A 16,337-nucleotide genomic window follows, 5' to 3' on the forward strand; every position below is an offset into this window, starting at 1 on the left:
GCAGGTTATAGGTGAATTGGCTATGCTAAATTGTCGATAGTGTTAGGTAAAGGGGTAAATGTACGGGAATGGGTCTCGGTGGGTTGCGCTTCAGCGGGTCGGTGTGGACTTGTTGGGCCGAAGGGCCTGTTTCCACGCTGTAAATAATCTAATATAATCTAATTGTGAAATGTCGACGAGATGGATTTTTGGAGCACCTTGTGGTGGAGCCAAGTAGGGAAAAGGCAATACTGGATTTAGAGTTGTACAATGAGGCAGACGTGACAAGGGCGCTAAAGATGAAGGAACCCTTAGGAGGCAGTGATGATAACGTGATTAAATTTACCCAGCAATTTGAGAGGGAGAATATACAATCAGAGATAACGGTTTTAAATTTGAATAAATAAAATTACAGAGGCATGAGGGAGGAGCTGGATGAAATTGCTGAGGAGAGGAGTCTAGCAAGAAAGCAGGAAATTGGAAATACAATGGCAGGAGCGTCTGAGCATAATTCAGCAGACACATCAGAGACACATCTTAGGCATGGTGCAGGGAGAATGAGGCAACCATGGCTAACTTAGGAAGTCATCAATAGCATAAAAGCAAATGAGAAAATATATAATGTGGCGAAGGGCAGTGAGTAATCAGAGGATTGGAAAGCTCACAAAGACCTACAAAGGGCAACAACAATACAAATTAGGAGGGAGAAGATTAAATATAAGATAACTAAGAATATAAAAGAAAACTGCAGTTGTTTCTTTATTCATATAAACGCAAAAGAGAGGAAGAAGTCGACAATGGGTTGAGAAACTGAGAAAAATATTTTGTGCCTGTCTTCGCAGTGGAAGGCATGAGTTATACCCAAACATGCAAGAGAATGGGGGGACAGAAGTGAGTCTCGTGCCATCACTGAGAAGGTGCAAGAAACACTGAATGGCCTGGAGGTGGATAAATCATCTGGATCAGGTGGAGTACCGCCAGGTAGACAACTGAAGAAATAGTGGATACGTTAGTGGAGAACTTTTAGGAATCGCTAGAATCAGGGAGGGTGCTACATGACTGAAAAAATCACACAGTTTCTCTGATTCCGGGTCTGGAACTGGGATTATGTGTGATTGCCTGCAGCAGTTGGTACTGCCTTGTGTGGGCAAAGTAATGAAGTAGCCGATGTTCAACTATAATGCTATTGAAGCATACGTTTCAACAATATTCTGCATTCTCCGAAAAGTTTGGAGAGTTTCATTAATCCTTTTCTCCAGTAAGCTCATTCATGGAATCGCCACAGTCTCTGGGGACGCTAAAGTTAAAGATTCGGTTCATTCTGTTTCCCACATGCCTTTCGCTAAGTCCTGATATTGTACATTCTTCCTGACATTTCCTCTGCTACCATACTGGTTGCAGTTTGCAAGCGTGCTCTGTGGAATGCTGTAACCTTTAAGTAGTTTGTATTCTGTGTTGTGATTGCAGAGAACTCAGCTCGAATCCACATCAAGGCGGTCAGTTCTCTCAAAGTTTTACTTTTGGTGAAACACAGTCAGAAATTAATCGTTTTTACAAGATAATATTCTCTGAGGTGATGTTCTGTTTTCCATCGAATTTTGTTCTCCGATATTTCTGCGTTTCATGTATTAGGATTTAAACCCAAAAGTTCTCTAAGATGTCTCTCTCTCGCACTCTCCCTAGCCCTCTTTTCCGTCCATCGCCCCATTTCACTGAGGCATTGCACAATCTTACACACACTTGCACGTTGATACATCCCAGTCTGTGCCGTTGCACTCACTGTTGCTGGGTGACCATGACCCAATCTCTTCATTGGCACCTTCAAATCATTCGATCCGTTTGGTTATCGTGTCTGTGAGATCAATTCTCTTTTAGCAGCTTTTACTGACATGGACCAGAGATTATTGCAGCGTGAGGCTCAATAAAAGTGCACAGGGAATAACTGGGGAAAAGATCCCCCATGAGGGCTTTTTGCGATAGCCTCGTGGTATTATCGCTGGATTGTTAACACAGCAAAGCCAGGTAATATTCTGTGGAGACGGATTGGATTCCCACCAAACCACGACGATGATAGTATGTGAATGCAATAAATGCTTAGAATTAAGAATACGTTGTCTGAAAAAAAAACATGTGTTTCACTGACGTCCTTGAGGGAAGGAAACGACTGTCCTTATCTGGTCTGGCGTTCACGTGACTCCAAACCTGAAGGCACTAAGTGCTGCAGAGCCACCCTCGCTGCTGTTACAGAATGGAAATATGTTCATTCGGCTCATTGCTAAAATTGTCCAGGGATGAGTTCGCACTGGTAAAGTTGCAGGAGAGATTCACTCGGATAGTGTCTGGGCAGAAGAGTTTCAGTCATGAAGGGAGACAGGACAAACTGGGGTTGTTTGTCACCGTGCAGAGGAGTGTTTGAGGGATACAAGTAAGGTAGACTGAAGGAAGCGTTTCCCATCGATGGAAAGAACGATCACAGGGGGGCAGAAATTTAAGGAGAGAGACAGAAAGGCTGAAGTAGATGTGTAGAAAAGCGGTATAGGCTGGCGCGTGTTCGAATTTGGAGCACACTGTCTGAAAGGGTCAGAGAGGCAGCAACCCTTATAACGTGAAGGAATATTCAGATGTGAATATGTTCTGCCAATACCTGTAAGGCTATGGGCTAAACAATTCCGATTGTTAAGCAGTTGCTTTTGACAAATGAAACCACAACAGGCTGAAATGTCTCCTTTGAAACGGTTGTCGTCGGTAGTATAGTGGTTCGTGTTGCCGCATGCTATGCGGGATATAGGAGCTCAATTCCTCGCTGAGGCACTGTAAATGTTTTAAAACTGTCGCTCCGTTTCCAAGTGCGGGTTATTAATGCCTGTCCTTCCATTCTCCATGGGACCTGTCTCAGGATGGACAGTGGTATCTGAATCAGTGTGAGGAAGGACTGCAGCTCCCGGCGAGACAGACTGTCAGTGAAAGTGCAAACACGTGACTTCCGCAAACTGCACCTTGTGTCTGTATTGGATATAAAACATTTAATAGAAAGAAGAAGGAAGCTGATGAAGAAACAGGGTAAACCAATTCAGATGTGAGCGCAGAAACATTTTCCGCAGCATCATGAGGAAAACTGACAAACGGCTCCGAGAAATAGTTTGTCTTTCAGAACTGTTAGATCACAGAGTTGTGTTTATTCCACTTAATCCATTAAGAAATTGAATAACCATTTATCTAAAAACTTGAAATGTTAGAACCCACCAGGCGATGAGTCATGTGCTGGAAATTGTGTTTACAAGCCAGATGTTTGATAACTGATACTGATACAATAGTCTGAAGGGCCATTCGCCATGATCTAAAATACTCTAAAACTGTCATTTTTCAACTGAACAAAATAGGCAAAAACAAAGTCATCAAAAAAAGTTCCAAGCATTGCATATGCCTTACATGGTGCGAAAGTGCTGAAATTCAGCTGTCTCCTTGCTATTCCCAATGTTGATTTCCAGTTTGGGAAAAAATATTTATTGTTCCTTATGAAAATCTTAAATTGAACATGAGTTCCTAACATTACAAAACAGCAAAGGTAGCAGTTCTGTCAGTGTTAGTGAGAATTTCATATCGGAGATGAATTCAAATGGGAAGAAACGCTGAAATCACTTGCCTTTGCCTGCTCAGTCTCAGTACTAAAAATATGATCCTTATTGAAACATACAGGTTTTTCTCCAGGATTTAGTAAGTTGGATGCAGAAAGTTTGGTTCTGTGACCAGAGCGCCTCGTATCGAATGACTTGGAGGTGCCGGTTTTGGACTGGGGTATGCAAATTTGAAAATCACACAACACCAGGTTATAGTTCAACAGGCTTAATTGGAAGCACTAGCTTTCGGACCACTGCTCATTCATCAGGTGGAGTACACAGCTGTAAGTCACAGAATTTATAGCATAAGTTTACAGTGTGATGTAACTGAAATTATACATTGAAAAATAATTTGATTGTTTGCTAAGTCTCCGAACTGTTAGAATGACCATGTTAACTTCACTTCTTTCATATGTAAAGTGCAAAACTTGTTCATTTAAAGTTTCATTCTCAGGTAAAATTCAACAACTGGTGTCTGCCCTCCGTGTGCTGCTGTCTGTTCCAAAATGTTTAAACTGATTTTAACTTATAAAAATAAGTTACAAGAGACTTACACGGATTCATGCAGTTTTTGAGCAAAGTACAATGTAACTCTGCAAGTACAAATTCACCCCACAAACGTATATATTTGTGTGTGTGTGTGTGTGTGTTTGTAGGAGGGTCTCTGTTTGTAGATAGGGCAATGGGATCACCTGTACTGTGACATGAACCCAAGGACTCGGCCAAAGCCATCCCCATGGATACCAACTTTAGCTATCATCCTCTACGTGGGCACTTTTAGATGCTGCCAGTTCCAAAGACCACCTTGGAGGATTATCACCCGGAGATCCGAGGTCGAATGTCCTGGACCACTGAAGTGCTCTCCAACTGGGAAGGGGCACACCTCTCTGATGTTTGATTTGCACTGCACATTCCGTTGCAGTTTCCTCTGCTCGGCTTCACCAATGTACCATGTCTTAAAGCGTCCTTGCTTGCAGCGTCTTGTTTCTTTTACATTAGCGTCAGTCTAAACATTATGGCATGGACGCAGCACACAAGGACTAACACCTTCCGCATATTATTTGTGCTAACAGTAATTGGTAAAGTCCACCTGAGAATGTAACTGTTAAAAGAAAGTTTTTCGATTTACATAAGAAAGAAATGAACCTAACATAGTCATTCTAACAGATGGAAGACTTAACAAGCAATCAAGGTATTTTTCCAAAGTATAATTGCAATGACATTACACTGTAACCTTGTTACAATAGCGGAGTAGACTTGATGGTCTGAATGGTGTCTTTCTCTTCCTAAAATTGTTGGCCTTCATATGAAGCTGCAACCCCGACCTGAGTAAAATGTGCCAAATTTTAAAAAGCGTGGTCCCCCGGAGCACTGAACCGAGGTGAAATGTACAAAGAACAACACACAAAGGGCAGACAATATTGGGTAATTGATCCGTAGCATTAAGTATACCAAGGTAAAGAGGAAAACCGATATTCAGTATTTACATTGAACCTGGCTCCACGAGGCATGTAGTTAACTCTCACAAACCACTATTCCCCTTCCGTTTTCCTGTCGCCCCCTCCATTCTTGTTTTAAACTGATTGAACGTCAGGCAATTGCAGATGACATTGCTGATGTGGAACTGTAGCATATAGAACAGCGAACATTACAGCGCAGTACAGGCCCTGCAGCCCTCGATGTTTCGCCGCCCTGACATCATAATCTAAAGCCCATCCCATCGACACTATTCCATGTCCGTCCATATGCCTCTCCAATGACGACTTAAATGCACTTAATCCTGGCGAATCTACTACCATTACAGGCAAAGCATTCCATGCCCTAACTACTCTCAGAGTAAAGAAACTACCTCTGACATCTGTCTTATACCTATCTCCCCTCACTTTAAAGTTGTGACCCCTCGTGTTTGCCGTCCCCATTCTTGGAAAAAGACTCTCCCTTTCCACCCTATCTAACCCTCTGATTATCTTGTATGTCTCTATTAAGTCACCTCTCAGTCTTCTCTCCAACGAGAACAGCATCAAGGCCCTCAGTCTTTGCTCGTAATACATTCCTTCCATACCAGGCAACATGCTAGAAAATCCCTTCCTCACCCTTTCCAAAGCTTCAACGTCCTTCTTGTAATGCGGCGACCAGAACTGTACAAAAAGCTTCAAATGTGGCCATATAGATCTTTGTACACCTGCAGCATAACCTTCTGATTCCAGAACTCAATCCCTCTAATTATAAAGGCCAAAAAACAGTTTTCCTTCTTTACAACCCTGTCAATCTGGGTGACAATTTTCAGGGATCTGTGTACATGGACACCGAGATCTCTCTGTTCATCGGCACGCCCAAGAATCTTATTATTAGCCCAGTACTTTGCATTCCGATTACTAAGTCCAAAGTGTATCTCCTCACACTTGTCCACATTAAACTCCATTTGCCACCTCTCAGCCCAGCTCTGCATCCTATCTATGTCTCTCTGAAATCTGCTACATCCTTCGTCACTATCCATAACTCCACCGACCATAAGTTTGGCCACAAATTTACTAACCCACCCTTCTAAGCCCTCATTCAGGGTATTCATAAAATTGACGAATAGCAGTGGACCCAACATCGACCCTTGTGGAATGCCGCTAGTAACTGGACACCAAGATGAACATGTTGCATCAACTACAACACTCTGTTTTCTTTCAGCGAGCGGATTACTGATTCAAACTGCTATGTCACCCACAATCCCATTCCTACGCCTTTTGTATAATAGCCTACTGTGGGGAACCTTATCGAACGCCTGACTGAAATCCATATACAGCACATCAACCTGCTTACTCTCATTCACCTGTTTGGTCACTTTGTCAAAAAATTCATAAGATTCGTTAGGCACGACGTACCCTTTACAAAACCGTGCTGACTGTCCCTGATCAGATTATTATTTTCTAGATGATAATAAATCCTATCTCTTGTAACCTTTTCCAACGCTTTACCAACAACTGAAGTGAGACTCACTGGTATGTAATTATCAGTGTTGTCTCTACTACCCTTCTTGACAAGGGAACCACATTTGCTATCCTCCAGTCCTCAGGCACAATTCCTGTAGACAATGATTTCTAGATCAATGGCACTGCCTCGGCAATCTCTTCCTTCACTTCGCAGAGGATCCTAGGATAGATCCCATCCGGCCCCGAGGATTGTCTATTTTCACACTCTGCAGTATTTCTAATGCCTCTTCCTTGTGAACCTCAATCTCTTCGAGTCCAGATGCAAGTATCTATGCATCGTCCTCGCCAACGTTTTCATTTTCTATAGAGAACACTGTCGAAAAATATTTATTTAGTGTTTCCACATGTCTCCTCTGACTCCACACACAACTTTCCACTATTATCCTTAATTTGCCCTAACTTAACTCTCGTCATTCTTTTATTCCTGACATACCTATAGAAAATCTTCGGTTAATCCAGATCCAATCCGCCAACTACTTCTAATGTCTCCTCCTGGCTCTCATGTCTCCTCCTGGCTGTTCTGAGCTCTCTTATTAGTTCATGCAGGAAAACTATTCTGTCTGCTGTACAACATCATTCTGCTTCGAAATATCAGGCATTATTTCATATTGATTACTGTAAACGTTAAATTTTAACAAGCCATGACAGTGAAATCACTAGATCCTCATCACTATACTACCAGGGAAGATTTCTGTTAACATCATCCTGGAAACCATGAGATTCCCCATTCTATTCTCCAATCCTTGTGTGCGTGATCCCCTCGGCACTATTCCATTCTTGTTGGTTGGTTTACAAAACTGAGGCTATCCAATCATCTTTGCATTACAGTTTCTAAAGGATGAGACCTTCTGTCTGAGCTGATAATGTGCTTTCTCAGTGGTGATAACACTGTCCTTTTAAACTAGAAAAGGGCTTGAAATAGGACATTCCTGTTTTTCAGTCCAAGAACTTGAGGAAAACCGTTCGGCAGGACAGGAAATAGCGGGCGTGAGCAGTGATCAAGTTTGGCAGCAAGAACGAGGTGAGGCAGTACATACTACAGAGTAATGGGGAAACAATGGGCAAGGAAGACTGGGACGGGAGAGGCTGAATTCTTCCTTCCTTTGCTGTAACCAGACACTGGTGTTGAACTCTGAAATGGGAAAACATCAGACAAGTCGGTGAAATCTTACTTTCTGCTTGTCTTCTCCCGAGGACTGTGCCACACTTGGGGAAATGTTTCTGCGTGCTTCAGCCTATGGGTAACAATCGGGTTCAGTTCCCCGACTGAGAGTGATCACATTTTTCCATCTCAAACTTTAATCCCATTTATTGTGTTTTACGAGATTAAAACGTTCCAGAGAAATTAGCATTCAGATGAAACGTCGGAGCTTACAGGGTTACAGACCAAGTGCTGGAAAATGAGATGAAGGGACTCATTTCTGTGCTGTAAACACTCGATAATTCAATCAATTTTGCGGGGAAAAATATCTGCAGTGACATAATTCCAAAAACTGTGTTATGAAGAAATGGTGCAACAGCTTCTGCCCTCATCCCTGGTGGTCTAGTGGTTAGTATTCAATGAGTGGACTGGGTATCATTACCGTTTAGGAAATCAGGACTTCTTGTTGCTGATGCAGAGAGCGCAGCTCTACCATGAATCTGTTTCATGCCTTAGATCATTCAATACCCCAGCTCATCAAAGAAGGGAAAAATGCCTTCCCTCTCTCGGCACAGTCGGACAGTTAATCCTTCATTCTCCTTTGATTCCACTTCCCAAAGTGTTTCAAAATATTGTCAAAACTGAGTCTCAGCTATTTCTTTTCTGTGCTTTTCAAACACAGGAGCTGTATCGATTGAGTGCATTGGTGTCTGAAAACGAAACGTGCAATGTATTGGGCTATTCCAGGATTGCCTTCTCTGACAGCGCTGAGACATGACTGATGTTGTCTATGATATGGAAGTGAAAGTGTTTGAATTGAGTAGACAAAGTTAAACATTACACAATATCAGGGCAGAGTCCAGCAAGTTTATTTGAAAGCACTAGCTTTCAGAGAGCCGCTCCTTCATCGGGTGGGTGTTTTTCTGCAGAAACTTGGTGTGTGTGTCAATATGCGCGATCTTTTGGAAGATCATCTGGACTTTAACCGACCGTTCGTGGTCTCGATGGTACCCATGACTTGGAGGTGTTGGTGTTGGACTGGGGTGGATAAATTTAAAAACCACACAAAGCCATTTTAGAATCCAACAGTTGACAAACACCTGATGAAGAAGCAGTGCATGGAACACTGGTGCTTCCAAATACGTCTGTTCGATACAATCTGGTGCTGTGTGATTTTTACTCTGATAGCATTTGGTAATGTTTAACTGATCGAAGACAATGAAAGAATTTTCGCTCGTGGAGATGAAAATTTCAAATGTTATCCACTTCAGCATAACAAAACTGATTAGGGTGGATGTGTGATGAATCTCCACAATGCGCTTGCACAAAGTAAAAGTTAAACGTACAACCGCCTGATCCGTAGCAAGCTATATGAATGGTTGTACCACTGGCCAGATGCACAACTGAGATTTTACACGCTGCAGAGCTGTGGTGTTAACAAGAACATGAGCAATACCAGTAACAGTCACAAGGTGAACAAAGAACAAAGATAATCACCATCATTGATTCACTTCAAATTGACCTCAAAAAAACGACAATTCACAATTTGATCAGCCAATCAATGAGGTCACTGCTGATCTTGGAAATTGCAACTGAATTTGCTGCGTTAACACCATAATTTGAGATACACACCAGCCTAATCATAACATCGCATATTCCCATTAATTTTCAGATTTAGATTACGTTAATGACCTGGCCGTACTTGCAAGAAATGAGTGAAAACATCCTTCCGGTGATGTAATCCAGTGCAGAGTCGGCCAGAAAAGAAAAGACAAAGACATGAAATATCACTCCCATTTCTCTCTGTACCAATGCGTTTTCCTGTGTTGAATATTTGCAGGACCTGTCCTTATTATTAAATAATTCATTATTTTCCCGGGAAAGATTCTTCATAAATCAATTAACTTCTGACGTGTTGACACATATTTTACTTTAGATTAAAATAGTTGAATATTCTTTTCCCCATCCTAATGTCCCAATCTTCCCTCCTCTTCCATGTAAATACAAGCTGCTCCAGGTGATGTTGGAGCTCCCAACCTGACGTTCCAATGCTCCTTGCTGATCCATGTCAGTAGAATCTGCTCGCCTTGGAATGGAGCTCCCAGTCTAATGTCCCAATGCTCCCTGCTCCTTGTCAGTAGACATGGTGCAGTTGAGGTTAGACCTACCACTCTGATATCCCAATGCTCCCAGCTGCTCCATGTCATTAAACGCAGGTCCTTGTGAGGTTGGAGCTCCCAGTCTGATGTCCCAATGTTCCCTTCTCCATGTCAATAGAAGCGGTCCAGTTGAGGTTGGATCTATCACTCTGATGTCCCAATGCTCCCTGATGCTACATGTCATTAAAAGCTCCTCCAGGTGAGAGTGGAGCTCCCAGATGGATCTCGCAAAGCTCCCTGCTCCATGCCAACTGAAGCTGCTCCAAATGAGGTTAGATCTTGCATTCGGATGTGACAATGCTCCCTGCTGCTCCAGGTCAATAAAGGCTGCTCCAGGTGTGGTTGGCACTCCCAGACTGAAGTCACAATGCTCCCTGGTCCACGTCAAATGACGCTGCTCCAGAATAAGTGGGAGCTCCCATTCGTGGCAGCTCACATACTTCTATACCATCATAGAAATACTGCCCACTAAACATTTCCACCACTTGAGCCATTGGTGGAATATCCGCGTCATGAGAACCTAATATTATTTTTAGTCACCACGGAATCATTATTTCCAAAAGTCATTCTTTCTTAAACCTAATTTAGCATGTGCATACTGCAGTCAATCCGAAGTAAGTTAATGGTGCTAATTGATGTATTCTTAATAAAAAATACATCCTATTTTTCATGTTGTGTAACTGCGACTTAGCAAGGACAATGTTTGTGTTGAAATCACACTTTTATTCCAAGTGAGAGAATGTGGTTTTCATTATTTAAAATGAAATTGTTCACTGTGTGATTCGGTCAAATAGATCTCAATTTCAAAACAAAATTGGGAACGTTGTCATCCATCTTGAAACGTGGTGTCTTCTTTTTCAACCACACGGGTATTAGAACGAAAAGTCTATTGATGATATGCGTATAAAGACACTTTAAATCGCAAGGTTTGTGAAGGTTTGCAGCTCAGGTTGAGGTTTAAGGTGTAGGTTGGCTCGCTGAGCTGTAGGTTTGATATCCAGACATTTCATTACCTGGCTAGGTAACATCATCAGTGGTGACCTCCATGTGAAGTGAAGCTGTTGTCTCTTGCTTTCTGTTTATATCTTTCTCCTGGATGGGGTTCCTGGGGTTTGTGGAGATGTCATATACTGTTCGTTTTCTGCGGGGTAGATATGTGGCATCTAGATCTATGTGTTTGTTTATGGCGTTGTGGTTGGAGTGCCAGGCCTCTAGGAATTCTCTGGCATGTCTTTGCTTAGACAGTGCCAGGATCAATGTGTTGCCCAAGTCGAACCGGACTACCAAAAATCCATAAACCAGGAGCCACCCTCAGACCCATAGTCTCACTACCCGGAACACCAACTTACAGACTGGCCAAAGAACTGCACGCAAGACTGAAATACCTCATAGAAGAGTCACAGCACTCCATCCACTCCACCGAGAAATTCCTAAAAATCATCAAAAACACCAAAGTAGAGGAGAAGACGCAATGATCTTATTCGACATAACAGCACTGTTCACCTTCATCACCATCGACCTGGGAAAGGAAACACCACACTTTGAGAAGAGACCATCACACAAGCACAAACCACCATCAATCACATTACCAACGAAAACATCATGAAGCTAGTGGACCTGTGCCTCACCACCCACTTCACTTTCAACAACATAGTCTACAAAAAAATCAATGGCACACCCATTGCATCTCCGCTATCAGGATTTATAGCAGAAGTGGTAATGCAAAGACTAGAACAAACAGCCCTACCAACAATCAAACCAAAAATCTGGGTCCGCTACGTAGATGACACTTTGTCATCACAAAACGAAACAAGATAGAAAAACATTTAACAACAGCAACAAAACCCTCACAGGCATAAAGTTCACCAAGGAGGAAGAAACCGACAACAAACTCGCATTCCTGTACGTCACAGTAGAAAGAAAGGACAACGAAGAACTATAAACCTGCGTATACAGAAAACCGACAAACACTGACCAAATACTTAACTACACTAGCAACCATCCCAACACACACAAACGACGTTGCGTCAGAATAGTATTCCAACGAGCCACCATACACTGCAGCACAGACGAACTTCGGAAAACAGAGGAGAACCACGTGTTCAACGTATTCAAGAAGAACGGATACTCAAAAAACACAGTGCGCAGATTCCTCAAGAACAAAGCACGACAAGCAGAACAAGCACAGCCAGAAACCCGAACCAGGTTACCATACATCAAAGAAGTTTCAGAAATGACAGCCAGACTACTAAGACCCCTCGGAATCCTACTAGCACACAAACCCGCCAACACTCTCAAACAAAAATTAACAAGCTTAAAAGACCCACGACAATCCATGAGCAAAAACGTTATCTACAAAATTCCATGCAAGCACTGCCACAAACACTACGTAAGATAAACAGGAAGAAAGTTAGCCACCAGGATATACAAACACCAGCTAGCCACAAAAAGACACGACCTTCTCTCCTTCGTAGCCCTACACACGGATTAAAAATACCACCATTTCGACTGGCACGACACATCTATCCTGGGACAGGCTAAGCAAAGACATGCCAGAGAATTCCCAAAGGCCTGACACTCCAACCACAGCGCCATAAACAAACACATAGATCTAGATGCCATCTATCAACCCCTCAGAAAACGACCAGGAAATGACATCACTACAAACCCCAGGAACCCCATCGAGGAGAAAGATATAAATAGAAAGCATGAAACAACAGCTTTGCTTCACTTGGAGGTCGCCACTGATGATGTTACCTAGCCAGGTAATGAAACGTCTGGATATCAAAGCTACAGGTCAGCGAACAAATCTACACCCTACATTTTAAATCATTTTTCAAGTTTATGTTGCATGAATCTGCGGTTATTGATCCACAGTTTAGTTTCACTCCCTATAGGTAACATGCTGATTTCTCCAGTTGTTCATAGTTCATTGTGATGCATCCAGTGTTTGCATAACGAGAGGGAGCTTGCTTCCCACATCTTGTGTTTATCTGTGCCTTATGTCCAGCATTCATCAATGGCGAGAGCATGGGGCGAGGGCGAGACCAATGTGAGGTCATGCACGGCACCCACATCGGCAATTCTCCACTGTGCATTTCCAGCCAGTTCTCAGTGCCCCTACACCCACACCCTGCCCCTTTTGAAATATCTCCATTATTTTGTGCTGTCTCGCTGTACTCTTCTCACCAGGATGAATTACTTCTTCTCTACCTCCTCCAGTTTTCATCTGAAAATATATTCGTTCAGAATCCCTTTGCATCACAGCTCTCGTTATTTGATTTTCCTGGATGTCTTTCATACGAAAAAACGTTCACAGCAGCTTGACTTGAAAAAGAAAACCACGTTCCTTTTCATTATCCCAGTGCAATCTACATTTCAGTGCAGTTTAGGCAACAGGTTCAAACTATTCTTTGAGATTTTGTAATAGCGTCCATGCATATAAACTTATCATCTGAAAACAGCACCATTCAAAGCCATTGATGACAGCGACGAGAGTGCGAATCGAACCCACGCGTGCAGAGCACAAGGGATTAGTAATCCATCGCCTTAATCTCTCGGCCATCTCGTCACAGGTAGTAGGGAGGATATCACCTTATGAATAATTGAATTGTGTAAATTATGCAGCGCAGCAGATATTTCTCCCTGGTGTTGGTGAAATGATAAGTAACACAGTACAGTTCCAAGACTATGGTCTGACCTCTGGATTGTGGGGCAAGTGCACTCCCACTGTCACACTATGCACACAGTGATCTGAACAAAAATGAGGAAATGACTATGTAACAAGGCCTGTTGAATTCTGTGAAAATTCGAAGTCAACAGAATGAAGAACCCGAGACAGCAGGAGGTTTTCTTTCAATAAAGAGTTGGATAGAGCTCTTAAGGATAGTGGAATCAAGGATTATTGGGAAAAAGCAGGAACAGAATACAGATTGAGGGTTTTCAGCCATGATCATAATGAATGGTGGTGCTGGCTCGAAGGGCAGAATGGCCTACTCTTTCACCTGCAGTCTATTATCTATTAAATTGCCTGTGAGGAATTGTTTTCCAGACTGAAGGAGAGTGCATAGTGCTCAATGTCATTATTCGGAACACCAAACTTCTGCTCAGATGTTTTTGACACGCACTTGTGTACAGAACAGACAATTTCAAAATCCAAACTAAGGCTAAACTGACAATTGAACGCAACAATGCAAAACCTTGATCTGTATCATTTTCCTGGGCCGTGTGACACCAAGTCACTGTATGATCACAGCAACACAGTGAGCAAGTGTCAGAAGGAAAATGAGTACAGTGCCAGAGCGCATGCTGGGAATAGTAGTTGAAACACGGGGAAGTGCATTTTCCACAACAGGAACACTTCCCAAACAGCGGACTGCGGTGGAAGAATTGAGAGGGGGTTTACACTTTGAAATTTGATGCCAAAGACACAATGGAGATCTGTCATTGAGTCTGTTCACGATGAAGATTTTATGGTTTCTGCAGATGCAAAACAAAATAAAAAGCTCATGGGTTAGTGAAGGCAAAAGATGTAATTGTACATTTCATTAATCTATCCATCGTTACAATGAGTAGCTCATCATTTTCCTCACTCGGGGTCAGAACAACTGGTGAAGATCATCATATAATCCCCATTACTAGCCATGGAATCAGAGAAACTCGATTTCCCAAACGTTAAGGTAAAATCAGGAATGTGGAAGTAAGCATTAATGTGTTGCTCTTGTGCTGCAGGTGACCAGTACACGGTATCTCTGTTCCATATAGTGGGCTGTGCTGTGCCGAAGTTTTAATTCTGAGCCTCACATGGAGCAGCTTCAATTTGTCGTCATGTTGAGGGGTACGGACAGAAGGTGATATTGAGTAAAGCCAAGTTTATGGGAAAATACCCGTGTTTGTGCATTGAGAAACGACCTTTTCTGGATAATGACTCCTTGATCAACAAACATACGCTAAAGATTTAAAACGTGAAGAGACATGTGTGGAGAGAGAGCCGAAGGTGATTTTTCAGCAGATGGATAACGTTTCCCATGTGCACTGCGTTAAATTCCGGGAAAATAGATGTTGAACTGGTTTCATGTTGGACAGTTTGTTTCAAACTCACAAAGGTTGTTGCAATAATAAAAAAAGAAATCACATATGACCGTTTGAATATTGTATTGAACTGAATTTTGGTCTGAGCATATTTTATCTTAAATGGCGTGCTGCAGAGAAGTACAGAGGGTTAACAATACAAAAGGGCAGAGTCTTCTTGGTGGATTTCTTGGGTGGAGTTAAGAATGTACGAAATGTACATAACATCATGTGAATGTGGTCAAATCTTTAAAGTAGGTGTTGCGTCTCCAAGTGACGATTCAATACCTACTCATTAGGATATAACTTCTGTCTGCAGTTATTTTACGACATCAGCTCCATTTACAGAGTTTCACCTCGAATAATACGCCATACCTTACCAATCCATGAACTTATTATACTCAGTCTTATTCAGTTGTACGTGGTCATGAAATGTCTTTGTGTCTGAAGTAAACCAAATTCGAAATTGTCACGCAACCACACTGAATTTCACTCAATGGTAAATTTGTACGTTTGTTCGTGTATCTTGTAAAATACTCTGAAGCCAGCTTCTACATTTTATTTCTGGAAAGTCGTTCACGATTTAAATAACTCTATTGAGTGGAAGAAACTCTCATCCAAACGTTTCTTAATCATTCACTAATGGTTTTCAAGCTCTAACGAAAGTTATTGATTCACTCGAAAGAGGGAATTTCCCTGATTTACTCATTCAAACCTCGCGTTATGTGAAAATCTCATTTGTTGACATCAAACTTGGGTGTTTCTGCTCCAGCATCTCAAAACTTTGTGAATAAACTCCTTCATCCTTTCTATCATCTCGATGAAACCGGTTCTATCTTTTCTGATATTTTTATGTCTCACTAAACAACGTCACTTGGCTTTTTAATATCTTGCTATTCAGGAAACAACATCTGTGCCCTTTCTAACTTATTTACATGTTTTTTTTGGAGAATGAGGACAAGGATTACACACAATGCTCTCACTGAGTGTGACCTAAAGATTTTACAGTTACACTATGAACTCTTTGCTTTTTAAATATGATGTGTCTATTTATAAACTCCAATAAGGTAAATTACTATCTATCCAGTTCATGAACATCGTCTCCATGGAGACAAAAAATATTTTTCACTTCCTTTATTCTTCCACGGAATGTCTGAAAGGTTAGTAAGGCCAACACCTCTAAATCTCCCTGTCCTGAGTCAGTCTCAGCTATATCTAAAGGCGACGGAAGTTCAAATACTTCACAGTATGTCTCCCGTCATTCCAGTGCAGACTGGTTCGGACAGCAAATGCTATCACCAAAGGCCACCGTGAATCTGAAATCAACAGTTTTTACATAGTAATTGTCGTAGCTATTGTGTATCGTATGTCCGTGTTCTTGTTCAATTTG

The 16,337-nt window shown here is 42.0% G+C and overlaps 1 non-coding gene across 1 annotated transcript; it reads right to left on the reverse strand.

Moving 5' to 3' along the window:
• Positions 1–13,366: 13,366 nt before the first annotated feature.
• On the reverse strand, positions 13,367–13,448 carry trnas-acu (transfer RNA serine (anticodon ACU)). Its single transcript has one exon. It is a non-coding gene; the product is annotated as a tRNA-Ser (tRNA).
• Positions 13,449–16,337: the final 2,889 nt, after the last annotated feature.

This window comes from Chiloscyllium punctatum, chromosome 27, assembly GCF_047496795.1.
Source record: "Chiloscyllium punctatum isolate Juve2018m chromosome 27, sChiPun1.3, whole genome shotgun sequence".
NCBI classification, from domain to species: domain Eukaryota; kingdom Metazoa; phylum Chordata; class Chondrichthyes; order Orectolobiformes; family Hemiscylliidae; genus Chiloscyllium; species Chiloscyllium punctatum.